The sequence below is a fragment of the Jaculus jaculus genome, chromosome 1 (genome assembly GCF_020740685.1).
Source record: "Jaculus jaculus isolate mJacJac1 chromosome 1, mJacJac1.mat.Y.cur, whole genome shotgun sequence".
Lineage (NCBI taxonomy): Eukaryota > Metazoa > Chordata > Mammalia > Rodentia > Dipodidae > Jaculus > Jaculus jaculus.
In genome coordinates this window covers 72351514-72367401 of record NC_059102.1, presented here as the reverse complement: position 1 = coordinate 72367401, position 15888 = coordinate 72351514, and the positions used below count along the sequence as shown (strand labels likewise).

General features: G+C 39.8%; 1 pseudogene; it reads left to right on the top strand.

Moving 5' to 3' along the window:
• The window catches only part of LOC101604145, a 56496-nt pseudogene extending 45100 nt beyond the window's left edge, over positions 1-11396 (top strand).
• Positions 11397-15888: the final 4492 nt, after the last annotated feature.

Sequence of the window (15888 nt, the reverse complement as noted above, 5' to 3'; positions counted from 1 at the left end):
ATGGATCTGCAGACTTGGACAATAGGGAGGGCAGCGCTTGGGGAAAGGGGAGGGGTGGAGGAAAGATCATAAAACTGAACCCAAATTGAACTGATCCTATAGAATCTGACATCCTGGAAGTTAGACTAAAAGGTGGAAACCTCAAGAGGACCTTAAGGTGTTCACCTGAATCCATTTCCCTAAAAATCTCATAACCTGACATGGTGCTCACACAAGTACAATAGTAGCACACAGCCATGGTGGGTAACCAACTGCTCTTATCTGCTCAGTGAAAGGAAACCATTTCTGGAACTAGGAAGCACATCAGAATCATACCCAGATAGTGATTCTGCTGTCCATTTTCAAGTTCCTAATATTCCTGGGCTATAAGAGGGTCTATACCATTTCAATTCCCTCTAGATTAATAATGGTTATCCCATTTAACTGGTGCTGACTTCATTCTCTGTTCAAGAATCTGCTTCTGTTTTTCAGATGGGAGCTGGATCTGAGGAGTCTATAGAGGCTGCTGAAGGTGAACAGTCATTAACAGTCTTATTCATGCTATACTACCAACCTTCCTGGAAGAATGTTCCAACTGGTACAATACTGGCATGACTTTTATAGGAGTGTGTTGGTTTGAATGGGGCATGTGCCCCATAGTGGAGCTTTTGGAAAGTCAACTCTTATTAGAGGAGGTGTGTCACAGGGGATAGAGTTTGAGGTTTATTGGTCCATCCTGCTGGGTGTTCACTAGGTACCTAACTCAGACTACTTCCACCCAGATATGTGACAAGTTCTGAGCCAGCTTTCTGCTTGTTCCATGCTTTCTCTACCATGATGAAACTTCCCCACAAAATTGTCAGCTTGAAATGAATATTTCCCTTCCGTTAGCTACTTTGGGTCAGGCCTTTTTCCCACCAAAGAGATGGTATTTGCAACAACCACCTAACTGTATTTTGACTTAATTTGCAGCCTTCCCCACAGGATGGAATTCCTGTCTCATAGTATATACCTGGTCTAAACCATAACAGTAGGGAAGATTTAATTTTAGTGGGGAAGCTACTACTTTTGTTTTGATAAATGAATATATTGTGCCTATCCAACTGCCTTCTAAATATTTGTTTGTGCCCACAGATCAGTGGTGCCCTTAGCATTGGCCAGAGATGCTTCCTTTTAAAGAAAGAGTTACTGCAGACATGCATGGCTGATCCAAGTGTGAAATCTACATAACCACCATCAAGACCTTGAATGTCATGGAATTCCTTTTCTCAAAACATCATCTACTGAGAATCCACAATTAAAGATGAGAAGTCAGAGTTTCACAGAAGAAAATTTGAACTGGCTGCAGAATCTAGAAATACAGCACTAAAGAAAGGGAGGATATTGGTGGATCTCTTTAATTGAGGTTGTTAGCTTCACAAAGAACAATTAAAGTAGCAAGAATGATCATTCTTAGAAAGTAAGGAGGAGAAAAACAATGAGAGCCATTATAAAGCAGTTAGGCAAAAACATTAGAGAGAACCTTTGTGAGAATTTTAAAATCAACATGCAAGCCACACTTAGCTGGTCAGATCAGAAAAGCCACCATCAGAGGAACATCACCAATGCTCCAGATGGATCCTGATGATCCTACAAAGATCTCACTGGTTGGTGATAAGCACAGAGGCCCAGCACTAGTCTATCCTCCATAACAGCTTTAGGAGTTCTATCTCCTCTTATGGACATTATTCAGGCCACACACAAGAATATGTGGATTAACTACAGAAAAGAATTCAAGAATAAGCCAGTATGAATCAGAGTTGGAGATGTTATTAAAGAAATTTTAATATGGGTTGAAGCATAAGGGTTAAGAAAGAAAGAGAAGTACTCAGGAACAATAGAACATTTTCATGTGTAGGTGTAATCTTCTCAAGGGACAGTCATAGCTAAGTGTCTTTGTAATGGGTGTATATATACATAGGGCTCAAGATCATTCATGTTACATTTCTTACATATTTAAAGTTACTAAGAACCTCTCTCCACTTTGTTCAAGATAAGGTCTCAAGTTAGCCCAGACTGACCTGGAATTCACTCTGGTCTTGAACTCACAGTGATCCACCTAACTCAGCCTCCTAAGTCTTGGGATTAAAGGCATGTGCCACCATGCCTAAACTCCTCCCTCCCTTTTAACATTTCTTAAAGAATGTCATTTGTAACAAGGTTAAATAATGTGTAAATTTGTAGGTTTATAGACAACTTTAATATATAAAATATTACAAATTGGCTATATTTCCAATGGGTTATCCATTCCACTAAGAGCCCTCCTCACTGGGGCTATCAGTAATTGCTATGGGGTCATGAATGTACTAGTCTGATTCTGTGGTGGGAGCAATACCTCAGAGTACATTTTCCCACCTTGTAGCTCTTACATTCTTTCCAGCTCCTCTTCTAAATTGCTTCTTGAGCCTTGGAAGACATAAGTCTCCTTTAGTGTTGACCTCTTGGCAGCCTCTTAATTTTCTTTGATGAGTTTTGACTCTTCTCAGTATCTACTGCCATACATTAAAGAAATTTTTATAATCAAAGTTATAAGAAGAATCTGTGAGGGGAATTGTCTAGACTTAAGAATAAGAGGGGAATACTAAAGTCTCAAAACTATAGGTAACTTTGCTCATAAGTGACCACTGTTAATTTACTATCAAGATGACTTTGTAAAATGCACATTGTTTCTTTGAAGCATTTGGGGTTATCACTGGTGTCTAAAGTTTATTGTCTTCTCCACCAGAAAAAGAAAATCAGACAAGATCAGATCTTTACTCTCATGTTTTTCCTTCCCATGTCTTCACAATTTACATATCTGAGTGTCCTGTGTTATTCCCATAAAGCAACAAACTAAATACAAAGCCTTTTTCAGATGGATGGTTTTTTTGAGGAAATTCCAGATACTGTGACAGCATGTGACAGGTTAACGCAAGCTTATTATGAAAGAGTTCATACAGCTAAATGAGTTAAGGAAATCTAAAGAACACCTTAAGAAGACAGTCTCCAGCAAGACAAATACTGTTAGAAAACTGGAGGAGACAATCCCAAACATGTAGTACAAATTCAGAAAGGAATTTGACAAACTAAAAAAAAAAAAACAAAACAAAAGAAAAACAGGAATTCTGGAAATGAAAGAAACAATCATTCAAATAAAATCACAACAGACAACAGAGAGCATCTCCAACAGAAACAACCATAAAAAAGATCACATTTCAGAGAAGGAAGACATAGTTGAGGCAATAATCCCCATATAAATAAATAATCCCACATATAAATACAATAATCAAGGAGCATGAACAATGCTTCCAGGAAGTCTTGGATATACTCAAGAGACCAAAACTCAGAATCGTTAGTGTAGAACAAGGAGCTGACATAATATCTAAAGGAATTGAAATATTATTCAGTGAAAATTTCCAAACCTGGAGAGAGAAGTCAACATGCAAATAAAAGATGTATTTAGATCACAAATACACATAAATTGTAAGGGATTTCTTTATGACACATCATAGTAATGAAATACAAAGTGCCACTAATAAACCAATAGGACTTAATGAAATTTAAAAGGTTTTACATATCAAAAAACAGTTATTTGAGCAAAGAGGAAGCTTACAGAATGGAAGATAATCTTTGGTAGCTATACATCTGACAGAGAATTAGTATCTAGTATATATAAATATCTCAAAAAAACTAAACCATAAGAAAACAAACATCCCAATCAAAAAACAGTCTAAGAAGTGACTAGAGTACTGAGTAACATCTCGATTACACCTTCCAAGGCTCAGGGTCTAATGTGGTAGAGGTTGCGGAAAGAATGTAAGAGCCAAAGGAAGGGTAGGACTCCTTACAACATGCTCCTCCAGACACAAAATGGCCTATATATCCATGACCTCACCATGCCTGACACTACCTACACAAGACCATCAAAAGAGGAGGAAAAGATCATAACATCAAAATAAAAGAGAGACTGAGATGGGGAGGAGATATGATGGAGAATGGAATTTCAAAGGGGAAAGTCGGGGGGGGGGAGGGAGGGTATTACTATGGGATATTTTTTTAAGTCATGGAAAATGTTAATAAAAATTGAGAAAAAAAAAGACAAGCCAGGGGTGGGGGGAACAGTCTATAAACCAGGCGTGGTGGCACACACCTTTAATCCCAGCACTCAGGAGGCAGAGGTAGGAGGATCACCAAGAGTTCGAGGCCACTCTGAGGGTACATAGTGAATTCCAGGTCAGCCTGAGCTAGAGTGAGACCCTACCTCGAAAAAACAAACAAACAAAAAAAGAAAACAGTCTGTATAGCTTAATAGAGAGATCTCTAGATACTATATATATATATATATATATATATATATATATATATATGTATATGTATATATATATTTTTTCCTTTATGTATATATGCTTTTTAAATTTGTAACAAATGTACCCATTAAATTAATGCAAATAAAGCTACTTTAATATCATCTCATTTCTGCCATAATGATTATCACTGAGAAATCAGACGATAATAAATGCTGGCAAAGGTGTGGGGGGGGAGAATTCTTTCTTAGTGAGAACGTAAACTGGTATAGCCATGTGGAGATACGCACAGAGGTTCCTGAGACAGCTAAAAATAGACCTACCATTTGAACCAACTATGCAACTTCTAAGCACATACCCTGAGGACAAAGAGGTGCATGTGTCTGGAGTTTGTTCACTGTGGCAAGAGGCCCTTGGACTCACAAACATTCTCTCTCTCTCTCTCATCCCAGTCAATCAGTCTGTCTGTCTGGTCTGTCTCTTTCTCTCATAAATAAATAAATTAAAAGATTAAATAAATGGTTTGCCTTTGGGAGTAGATAATGCTGCACCTAGAAGCCAAAACTTATTACGAGAAAATTGCAGCACTAGGGTGGGGTACTTTGCAACAAGCTGTTTGATGATGCATGACAGTACAGGAAATGTCACCCAAACAAAATGTGATAGATGAAGGCCTACAAGTCTGAAATACACCGAAAGAGGCTGAACTAAGCTTTGCTTGAACCTACATCATAAAGGTAGTCCCTTTCTTGGAAGACATTTGGTGTTTGTTTCTGGCTGCAGGGAGTCTCTTCCCCCACCCGGTTATGAGCTCACTCACTGATTTCCCTTGTCCTTAGGCTAAGTGTCAGGCACATCATATCTTAGTGAACGATAGTGTGTAGAGCCATAATAATGAATTGTGAATTGGCTTGTAAACTAAAAGGGATACATAAATGTTAGGGATTGTTGTGTCATGTTACTGTCCCAGATAAGCACCTATAAAAGTTACAGAATGAGAATAACTCTCTTGGAAGTCTTTTCAAGAAACCAACTTAGAAACTGAAGATCTTTCTTTCCATGGAATACCACTCCCTGGTCTTATTTTGATATTATATTTGTTTTTGCAAATATTTTGCAATTAAAATAACAAGATTAGTGTACTGAGCCCAAAATGGCACAGCAGACTGTGCTATGTATTTTAAACACATTATTATGTGTACTAATTCTCAACCCACAACAACCCTTTAAGGAAGAGACATTTCCATGTTTTTGGTTGAGGACACTTAGAGAATTGTTATCATGTAATTCTGGGATAAGGGTAATTGGGTGGCCAGAAAAAGAGTTGGTATTAGAAATAAGCATCCTATATTTTTTTGACTTTTTAAAAAATATTTTATTTTTGTTTATTTATTTGAGAGAGGAGGGACTGGCAGTGAAAGAGGGGGGAAGAGAGAGAGAAAACTATGGGCACACCAGGACATTTGGCCACTATAAATGAAAGGCATCCTATATTTTAAAAATACTAGTAATTTGTGTTAAAAGTAAAAGCATGTACATTTCATGAAAGTTCTCAGGGATGGCTATCTTTGCTGTTCATTTGTGAAGAGCTTATTCACTGGGCTACTCAATTTGGTCACACTGCCTGTATGTACAGACAATATGTTAAAATCTGATGACAAAACTCATGCTTTCTCCATTGTTCCCACTGTATATAAATGATGCCAATATGTAAGATCAATGTGCATTCAAATTTATTCCTTAAGCACAAAGAATAAGTGACCAAAGTATAAATGGCTGGAGGGATGGCTCAGACGTTAAAATTACTTGGGTGCAAAGCATAGCTGCCCAAATTCAATTCCCTAGTATCTATGTAAAGCCAGATGTGCAATGTGGCAACATGCATCTGGAGTTCATTTGCAGTGGTAAGAGTCCCTGGTGCACCAATCACATTCTCTCTATCTCTGCTTGTAAATATACAAATAAACATATGAAGTATTTTTTTAAAAAACAAACCATTAAATGATAATCAAATTAAGCAATTATAAATATGGTATAAATTAATCATTTTTTTTGCTAAAACTGTTTAACAAGATTCCCTTCAGACCTTAATTCTTATTATAGTGACTATGGGAAAAACAAAAACAAATTTAAAACCCCATATGAAAACAATCAAATAGGACTTCCAGTTAAGAGGATAGAATAGGAGCCGGGTGTGGTGGCGCATGCCTTTAATCCCAGCACTCGGGAGGCAGAGGTAGGAGGATTGCCATGAGTTCAAGGCCACCCTGAGATGACAGAGTTAATTCCAGGTCAGCCTGGACCAGAGTGAGACCCTACCTTGAAAAACCAAAAAAAAAAAAAAAAAAAAAGAGGGTAGAATAGGAGCCATGCTAGAACAACCTGGGGAGAAAGGTGGCTCCTACATGAGAAGGGATTTGCCAGAATCCCCTACTGGGTGGGCTTGGATACTTAAGACATAGAATACTAACATGCAAGCATGATAAACATATTAACAAACTTAATGAAGCTATGAACAAATAGATGAATGAAATGAAAGAAAACCAGGAAAACATTAAGAAATGCATAAATGAAAGACAACCATCATCTCAGCATAATTATTGAAGAGAATCAAAAAGATCTTGGGTTGGAGAGATGGCTTATCAGTTACGACACTTGTCTGCAAAGTCAAAGGACACAGGTTCAATTTCCTAGTAATGATATAAAGCCAGATGCACGAGGTGGCACATGTGTCTTGAGTTCATTTGCAGTGATTAGAGGCCCTGGTGTGCCCATTCTCTCTATCTTCCCCATCTCTCTCCAATAAATAAATAAGTATAATATTTTTTAGAAAAGAAAAAAAAAATCTTGAGGGGCTGGAGAGATGGCTTAGCAGTTAAACGATTGCCTGTGAAGCCTAAGGATCCCAGTTAGAGGTGCGATTCCCCAGTACCCATGTAAGCCAGATACACACAAAGTGGCAAATGCATCTAGGGTTTGTCTGTAGTGGCTGGAGGCCCTGGTGTACCCATTCTCTCTCTTTCTATTTCTCTCTCTCTCTCTGTGTGCCTCTTTCTCTGTGTCTGTTGCTCTCAAATACATAAATGGGGAAGAGGCATGTAACTAAGGAGCAGATCTTAAGTCTAGCCCTAAGGTGTGTGAAAAGTAGTTTGTGCTCTGGTGGGTTTATGGTGCTGGCCATTAGGTGATATCTCAGCTTGGATCTATGGATGTGATCCAGCCCTTCTGCCTTTGTGGTAGTTTGATTCAGGTATCCCCATAAACTTAGGTGTTCTGAATGCCAAATTCCCAGCTGATGGAGATTTGGGAATTAAAGCATCCTGGAGGCAGTGTATAGTTGGGGGCGGTCTTATGAGTGCTATAGCCAGCTCCGCCTTGCTAAGGTTTCACACACTTTCCTGTTCCTGTGTCCACTTTATGTGGGCCAGGGGGTGAGATCTGACCTCTGCTCATGCCATCATTTCCCCCTGCCATCGTGGAGCTTCCCCTCAAGCCTGTAAGCCTCTCTTGGTTGGGTGATTTCTGCCAGCAATGCAAACCTGACTGCAGCAGTAAAGTGGTATGGAGAAGTGGAATTGCTGCTAGACACCTTACTGTATGGCTTTGGCCTTTTGGAACTGATTTTCAAGAAGAATGTGAAAGGATTTGAAACCTTGGCCCAAGAGATGCCTTGAAGTGCTGTAAGTACTTCTGACTATTCTGGTCAGAGTTGAAAGACCTGAATACAGTGAGACCGACCTATGGACTGTGAGGTTTGGCTTATGAGAGTGAGAAAGAGCTTTGCTTGGACTGGGCTAGCAGTTTGTGTGAGAAACCTGCTGTTATGCCATGTCCTGAGAAGTTGTTCAGGCTTGCTTTGCATAGAAACTGGTGTGAACAAAAGGATATGGCACAGAAAGAAAAATCTTTCGGTGAACTCTTGCCGTTCAGCTGCAATTGAGAGATTACAACCTTTGAGATTGGGCTAGCAGACCTGCACTGAGTCAACAGGAAAAATGTAGACTCTTTTGAAGGGGCCTGAGTTCTCAAGGAGTGTCCTGTTCTTCAAAGTCTGTTTTCTTCCCCCCTGTGTCAATAAATTGGCATCCTACCTGATGTTGTGAAGTGTTAGAAATGCAGGAATGAGAGGATCATTGAGTTTGCAATATGGTTTTGTGCTTTGGAAATGGCCATGGGCAGTGTGAAGCGTGTTTGCTGGATGGCTATATGGAGACCCCATGGAGCCATGAGGATGAACCATGGGTTGCAATAGAGACCCACTGGAGATGCCAGGACCACAAGATGACTGCCAAGGAGAGCTACTGGCCCAGATGAAGTTTTCCAGGACTGTGAGTAGCCTAGCTGGAGAGGTAGAATTAGAACTCCAGAGACTTGTTGCTGGTTAGAGTTATCAGATTTGCAGATTTGTCAGTGACTAGAGTTATTGGACTTGAAGCTACAGTGTTTGATGTTTGCCTTGGAGGCAGTGTATAGTTGGGGGTGGTCTTATGAGTGCTATAGCCAGCTCCGCCTTGCTAGGGTTTCACACACTTTCCTGTTCCTGTTGTCCACTTTATGTGGGCCAGGGGGTGAGATCTGACCTCTGCTCATGCCATCATTTCCCCCTGCCATTGTGGAGTTTCCCCTCAAGCCTGTAAGCCAAAATAATGAAGCTATATTCTGTGCCATTATGGGTTTTAGGGGGATGTTTTGGTATTATGGCTCAGTTAAAAGATCTTGGATTACAGGGATGTTTGAACATAATTAGGGTTGATAAAAACTATGGGGACTTCTAAAAATGGACTGAATGCATTACATTGTATATCATGAATGGTTAACAGTCTATGGAGGCCCGATGCAGAATGTGGTAATTTGATTCAGGTGATCTCCATAAACTTAGGTGTTCTGAATTCTAGGCTCCCAGCTGATAGAGATTTGACAGTTAACACCTTCTGGGGGCAGTGTATTGTTTGGGACGGGCCTATGGGTGTTATAGCCAGTTTCTCCTTGTTAGTGTTTGGCCTACTCTCCTGTTCCTGTTCTCTACCTTATGTGTGTCATGGGGTGATGTCCACCCACTGCTCATGTCATTTTTCCCTGCCATCATGGAGCTTCCCCTCAAGCCTATAAGCCAAAATAAACCTCTTTTTCCCACAACCTTCTCTTGGTTGGGTTATTTCTACCAGCAATGCAAACCTGACTGCAACACATCCAGTACAACCAATGGTAACATTAGATCCAGTGTTCCAAGCAGCCTAATGGAGTCCACAATGCAAAAGCGAGAGACCGAGGCAGGCACTTGGAATACTTGAGATTGGAAGTCATTCCAAAATGTAACAGGGTCTATGTACACAAAACCAGGTACATAGGTCTACACTGAAAGTGCTAATCTCACCTTCCATGTCAGGGTAGATTACGAGTTAGTTAGATTTGATTGATTAGATTGATTGATCAGCTTTGCTATTCTCAAATAAGCTATATTTTGGTATTGACTACTGTTGCCTGCCTTTGATTTTCCTGATTTACAGGGCCTTTGTCTTTCTCTTCTGTCATTATTGGGGGCAGGGTCTCACTCAGCCCCAGGCTGACCTGGAACCCATTTGAGACAAGAAATCTTAGCCTCCCTGTTGACAGGATTAAGGCTTACAGGAAACTGGCCTTAAAATACCACCTTCATAAGAACCCAAATGACAGAGAAAAGTTTAGACAAATTTCTCAAAGTTATGCAGTTCTCTCTGATTCCAAGGAAGGGAATTATATGACAAAGAAGGAGAACTGGCAATAAGGAGAATGGAACAGGTAGTGGCTTTGGCTACTCCATGATTGTCTTTGACATATTTTTGGAAAAGGAGGAAGGATGCAGAGAGAAAAGTGAGGTAAAAAATGTGCATCAGCTCCTAGTAACCTTAGAATATATATAGCTTAGAATTTACATAATGGTGTAACAAGAAAACTAGCTCTGCCAGAAAACATGATTTGTTACAAATGTGAAAGCCAAAGTGAATATAAAGCAGTAGTAGAGTGTTGCCCTATTGCCTGGGTACTAGAATGCAGATAAGGATTCATCAGTATAGGAGCAGGAGTGGTCCAGCCAATTTGGGTTGTGTGCATGGAGTGCTAGGGCCATGGGGAACAGGTCAGTCCTAAAGATAGATGTAGAGCTGCAATAGTTTGAGAAAAGATTTTAGGAGTTCATATTGACCAAGGCATGAAAGCTGACCAGAAGATAGCCTTCCATAGTGAAGGAGGGGAAGAACCAGGACTGGAGCCAGGAGATATTATCATTGTGTTAGATCAGAAGGACTAAGCAGTTTATTTATTCACTTATTTTTTGAGGAAAAAGTTTGCATATTTTCTCTCTACTCTCAGCTAGGACAGGTTAATTTTTATTTTTACTTAAATTTGGAGACTCCCCCAAAGTCTCACCTTAGTCCAGGCTGACCCAGAACTCACTCTGGTAGCTTCAGGCTGGCCTTGAACTCACAGCTATTATCTTACCTCAGCCTCCCAAATGATGGGAGTAAAAGCATGTGCTACCATGCCAGCTTATTTTTACTTAAATTTTGTTTTATTTGTTTACTTATTTTGAAGCAAGGTCTCACACTATAGCTTAGTAGCTTAGGTTGGCCTATGAACCCATAGTAATTCTACTGAATTAGCCTTCCCAGTGTTGAGTGCTAAAATTATATGCATGAGCCACCATGCTTTGTTTAGTCTTACTTTTTAAAAAAAAAAATTTATTTATTTATTTGTGACAGAGAAAGAAGCAAATAGGGAAAGAGAATGGATGTACCAGTACCTCTAGCCACTGCAAATGAACTCCAGACTCATGTGCCAACCTTGTGCATCTGACTACGTGGGTACTGGGGAATCAAACCTGGGTCCTTTAGTTTTGTAGGCAAATGCCTTAACCATTAAGCCATCTCTCCAGCTCTAGCCTTAATTTATTTTTTTTTCCTCTGAGGTAAGGTCTCACTCTAGCCCAGGCTGACTTGACACTCACTTTGTAGTCACTGGCTGGCCTCGAACTCACTGGACCAAGCTATTTTTACTCAACCAGGAGACCTCTTCATGTGCATGCATATGTGTGGCTTCCAAAAGCCAATATCTACATAACTTCACCTGTGTTATCCATGATAGAAATAATACCTTTTAAAATTTATCATAACATGCTGCCTGCTTGAGGACCTGCACTTCTAGAATGCATTCCCTTCTGTGTCATCATTTAAATACATATGTATTTAAATACATATATATGCATGTGTGTAGGTGTGTGTGTGACTGATGTATGTATGTACATATAAGTCTATTTTGACTAGGCCTGATTACATTATTTTCTTCTTCTCTTTGGACCATAATAAGCTCTTGAATAATGCCTTCCAGAACTGGGTAACTAAGAAATTAAAGTGAAGAGACCTGTATGTGGAGAAGGAACTTGCATGTATAATCCAGGAAGTTGCCCCTTGGCCATGTTAAAGGTTTGCAAACCATTTGACTTAAGTTCCAAAGTAATTTAATGTTAGTCGTATAGCAAACTAGGATGAATAGTTTCAATTGTATGTTACAGTGACATGTTCCCACACTTAAATCTGGATATCATAATTTAAGAACTTATTAAAATGTATGAATGTTTCCTTAATAAACTGATTACAAAGCAAAACAAAAAAGAAGCAAATAAAAAACCAACTCAAGTACTGTCAAATGAAGTTGTATATTAGAGATGCAATTTTCTTTTCTCTGAGGGCAGTGGTACACTCCTCATCCAAAAGCAATGTTTTAGTACATGTGCTAGGTGTATCCCTTGTCTATTCTTGATGGGATGACTTCATTCTGCTGAGCATCTACTCAAATAGCTTAGGATAGCATTCCCAGCCAGGTCATTTCCTAGTCTGCTCTCATGGTGGTTGACAGGTTGGTGAGATATGTCAACTTATTTAAATTTTCTTCATATTATGTTTCTACCAAGGCTGCAATAATCACTTTAAGATCTTGATTTACTGTGCTAAAATTTACAAAGTTGTGTCCAAGTGGGTTATTTTCCCACTCTCTAATATAAAGGTGCATATTGTTTTCTGGTAAATTTTTATGTAAAAAATGTTTAATATTTCTCTCATGCCTTTGTGTATAATGTCCATTTCTGAATTTGGTGTTACTTAGAAGTTGAACTTTTGAATTTATTTTTAATTATCATTGTCTTCTAGTTCTGTCATATTTTCCATCATGGGTAGAAAATGTTCAACATCTTCATTATTGTAATGAGTTAACTTAAAGTAATACATGTAATTATTATTAATACCTGTGAGCAGAATCAGTTTTCATCACTTTGAGTAACTTATACAGACTGTTTTTCTTGGTTTCATCTTCTTGCACTTTCACAAAGTGGAGGGACACCAGAAGATAGAATTTACTCTATCTCTCTCTCCCTCCCTCCCTCCCTCTCTCTCTCTCTCTCTCTCTCTCTGGAATCCAGGTGTAGATATTGTTTTCTCCTCTACTAATCACTGTCTACTGTAGTTAACTTCTTTCCAGGTGTAGATATTGTTTTCTCCTCTACTAATCACTGTCTACTGTAGTTAATTTCTTGTTGCTGGCTCAAAGCAATTGACCAAAAGCAGCTCATGGGAGCAAAATTGCTTATTTTGGTTTATAGACTCAAGGGGACACTCCACGATGACAGCGGTTAGACGACAGAGCAGAGGCTGGACATCATCTCCTTGCCACAACAGGTGGCAAACAGCAGCAGAGGAGTAAATTCACTAACAGAAGTAAGCTAGGGCAACTAAACCATTGAGGTCCATCCCAGCAACACACCTCCTTCAGGAAGGCTCCACCTCCCAAATTGCCATCAGGTAGCATCCAAGCATATAAAACACATGAGTTTATAGAAGACACCCAATTAAAACCACCACACTATTATGGATAAAATTAATTTATCTAATACAATTCGAACTTCAAAAAATCATGTTGAGGGCTGGAGAGATCGCTAAGTGGTTAATGTGCATGACTATAAACCCTAATAATCTGAGTTTGATTCCTCAGTACCCACATACAGCCAGATGCACAAAGTGGCATCTGCATCTAGAGTTTGTCTGCAGAAGCTAGATGCCTGGCATACCCATTGTCTCTTCTTCTCTCTCTCTCAGATGTGGTGGACCACACCTTCAATTCCAGTATTTTGGATACAGAGGTAGAAGGATCACTGTGAGTTTAAGGCAAGCCTGAGACTACATAGTAAATTACAGGTAAGCCTTGGCTGGAGTGAGACCCTATTTCACTATATAAACAAAAAATAAATAAGTCTAAAATCCATGTTTCTGCTACAAACCATCTGCTACCTATGTGCTGGGCCTGTCTGTGGCCAACTGTGTCTGGACACACCTCACTCCCAAAACCCAGTAAAAATGTGACAAGACCATCTTTGAACTGAAGAGAGGCCCTGGCCCCTGATCCTACTCCCTAAAACTGCACAGGTCAAGGGACAGAGTCAGGGGAACCACATACCTCCCATGCCCTGCATAGAGGCCAGAAGCCCCATATTTACAGAATTTATGTGCAGGGGGCTTGGGAACTAGCTGCTTCCTACACATGTGATACTGAAAAAGAACTAGAGAAACCAAGACAGAGTAAACAATCATGCCATATATTAAAATGTTTGCTCCAATAGGCTGGAGATGGCTTAGTGGTTAAGTGCTTGCCTGTGAAGCCTAAGGACCCTCATTCAAGGCTTGATTCCCCAGGACCCACATAAGCCAGCTGCACAAGGTGGCACATGCATCTGGAGTTTGTTTGCAGTGGCTGGGGGCCCTGGCACATCCATTCTCTCTCTGTTTGTCACTCTCAAATAAATAAATAAAAATAAACAAAAAAATTAAAATGTTTGCTCCAAGATTACATATATATATACATGGTATATCATATAGAATGTAGCCAGTACCTCATGTTTTTCTGGGTTGTTACAAATTGATTAAAAGGAGGAATTATTTATTTTGGCTCATGTGTTCACTCCATGGTGGGCTGGCTATGCTGCTATGGATCTGTGGATAGGCAGAAGAGCATGATGGCCATATATGGTAAAGCTAAGACGTTTACCTTATGGTGGCCAGAAAATAGTGAGACAGAGAAGTACAAGGGTTCCATTATAACCTACAAATGCACATCACCAATGAATTACTTCTTCCAAGTACACTATTGCCTCCTAGAGGTCTCAACGCATCCTAATAGTGCCATCAGTTTGAGAAGAATTCTGCACTTAAGTCTTTGGGCACTGTGGTGGTTTGATTATGTGCTCCCCTCCCCCTGCCATAGACATATGTATTCTAACTGCTACATTCTCAGCTGGTGGCAATTTCATAGTTGGAGCCTCCTGGAGGTAGTATTTTGTTGAGGGTCATATTATGGGTGTTATAGCTAGATTCTCTTTGCCAGTGTTTGGCACACTCTCCTGCTCCTATTGTCCATCTGATGTTGGCCAGGAAGTGACATCAATCCTTTGTTCATGCTATCATTTTCCCCTGCCATCATGTGCTTCCCTTCAAGTCTATAAGACACAATAAACCCCATCCTTTCATTTTGTGCTCTTTGTTGGGTATTTTCTACCAGCAACACAAAGCTGACTGCAGCAGTAAAATTGGTACCAGAGTGGGGTTGTTGCTGGTAGAAGCCTGACTGTGGCTTTGGGCTGTTGGGGGACTGATTTTCAGGAGGAATGGGAACAGATTTGAAACCTTGGACTAAGAGAAGCCTTGCAGTGTTGTAAATTTTGATGGACCATTCTAGTCAGAGAGGAAAGACCTGAATGCATTAAGAACTAATGTCTGTGACATTTGGTTTATGGGGTGAGAAAGTGCTTTCCTAGACAGAGATAGAAACATATTGTGTTTGCTTTCTGTTATGCCTGTGTCCTGAGAACTTGTACACGGTTGCTTTGTGTAGAAATGGACTGGTGTGATCAGAGGGATATGGCACAGAAAAAGAAATTTTTACATTAAAACTGCTTCCCATTCAGTTTCAATTTTCTGAGAGATTACAACCATTGAAATTGGGCCAGCTGATCTGCATTCGGACAACAGGAAGAATGCTGACTCTTTTGAAAGGGTCTGAATGATGAAGGAATGTCCTATTCTTCAAAGTCTGCTATAATGCCCCCTGAATCAACAAATTAGTAGTCCACCTGGTACTATGGAGTATAGCTAATGCAGGAAAGACAGGGTCACTGAATTTGCAACATTGTTTTGTTGTTTGGAAAGGGCCATAGGCAGTGTGACACAGGCTTGTTGGATGACCTGCATGCAGGCCTAATGGAGCCATGTGGCTTAGCCATGGGTTGCAGTGGACACCCAGTGGAGATGCCAAGACAACTGGATGGCTGCCAAGGAGAGTTGCCAGTACCAAATGAAGTATTCTGGGACTATGCATAGCTTAGCTGGAGGGGTGAAATTGTAACTAAAGAGTCTTATCACTGGTTAGAATTATCAGATTTTAAGAATTGTCATTGATTAGTTATCAGACTTATAGCTACAAAGTTTGGTGTTTTTCCCGTTGTTTTAAATCTTGTATTTGGTGAATATTTCTTTGCTATGCTCAGTGCCATCTTTTTCAGTGTGCATGT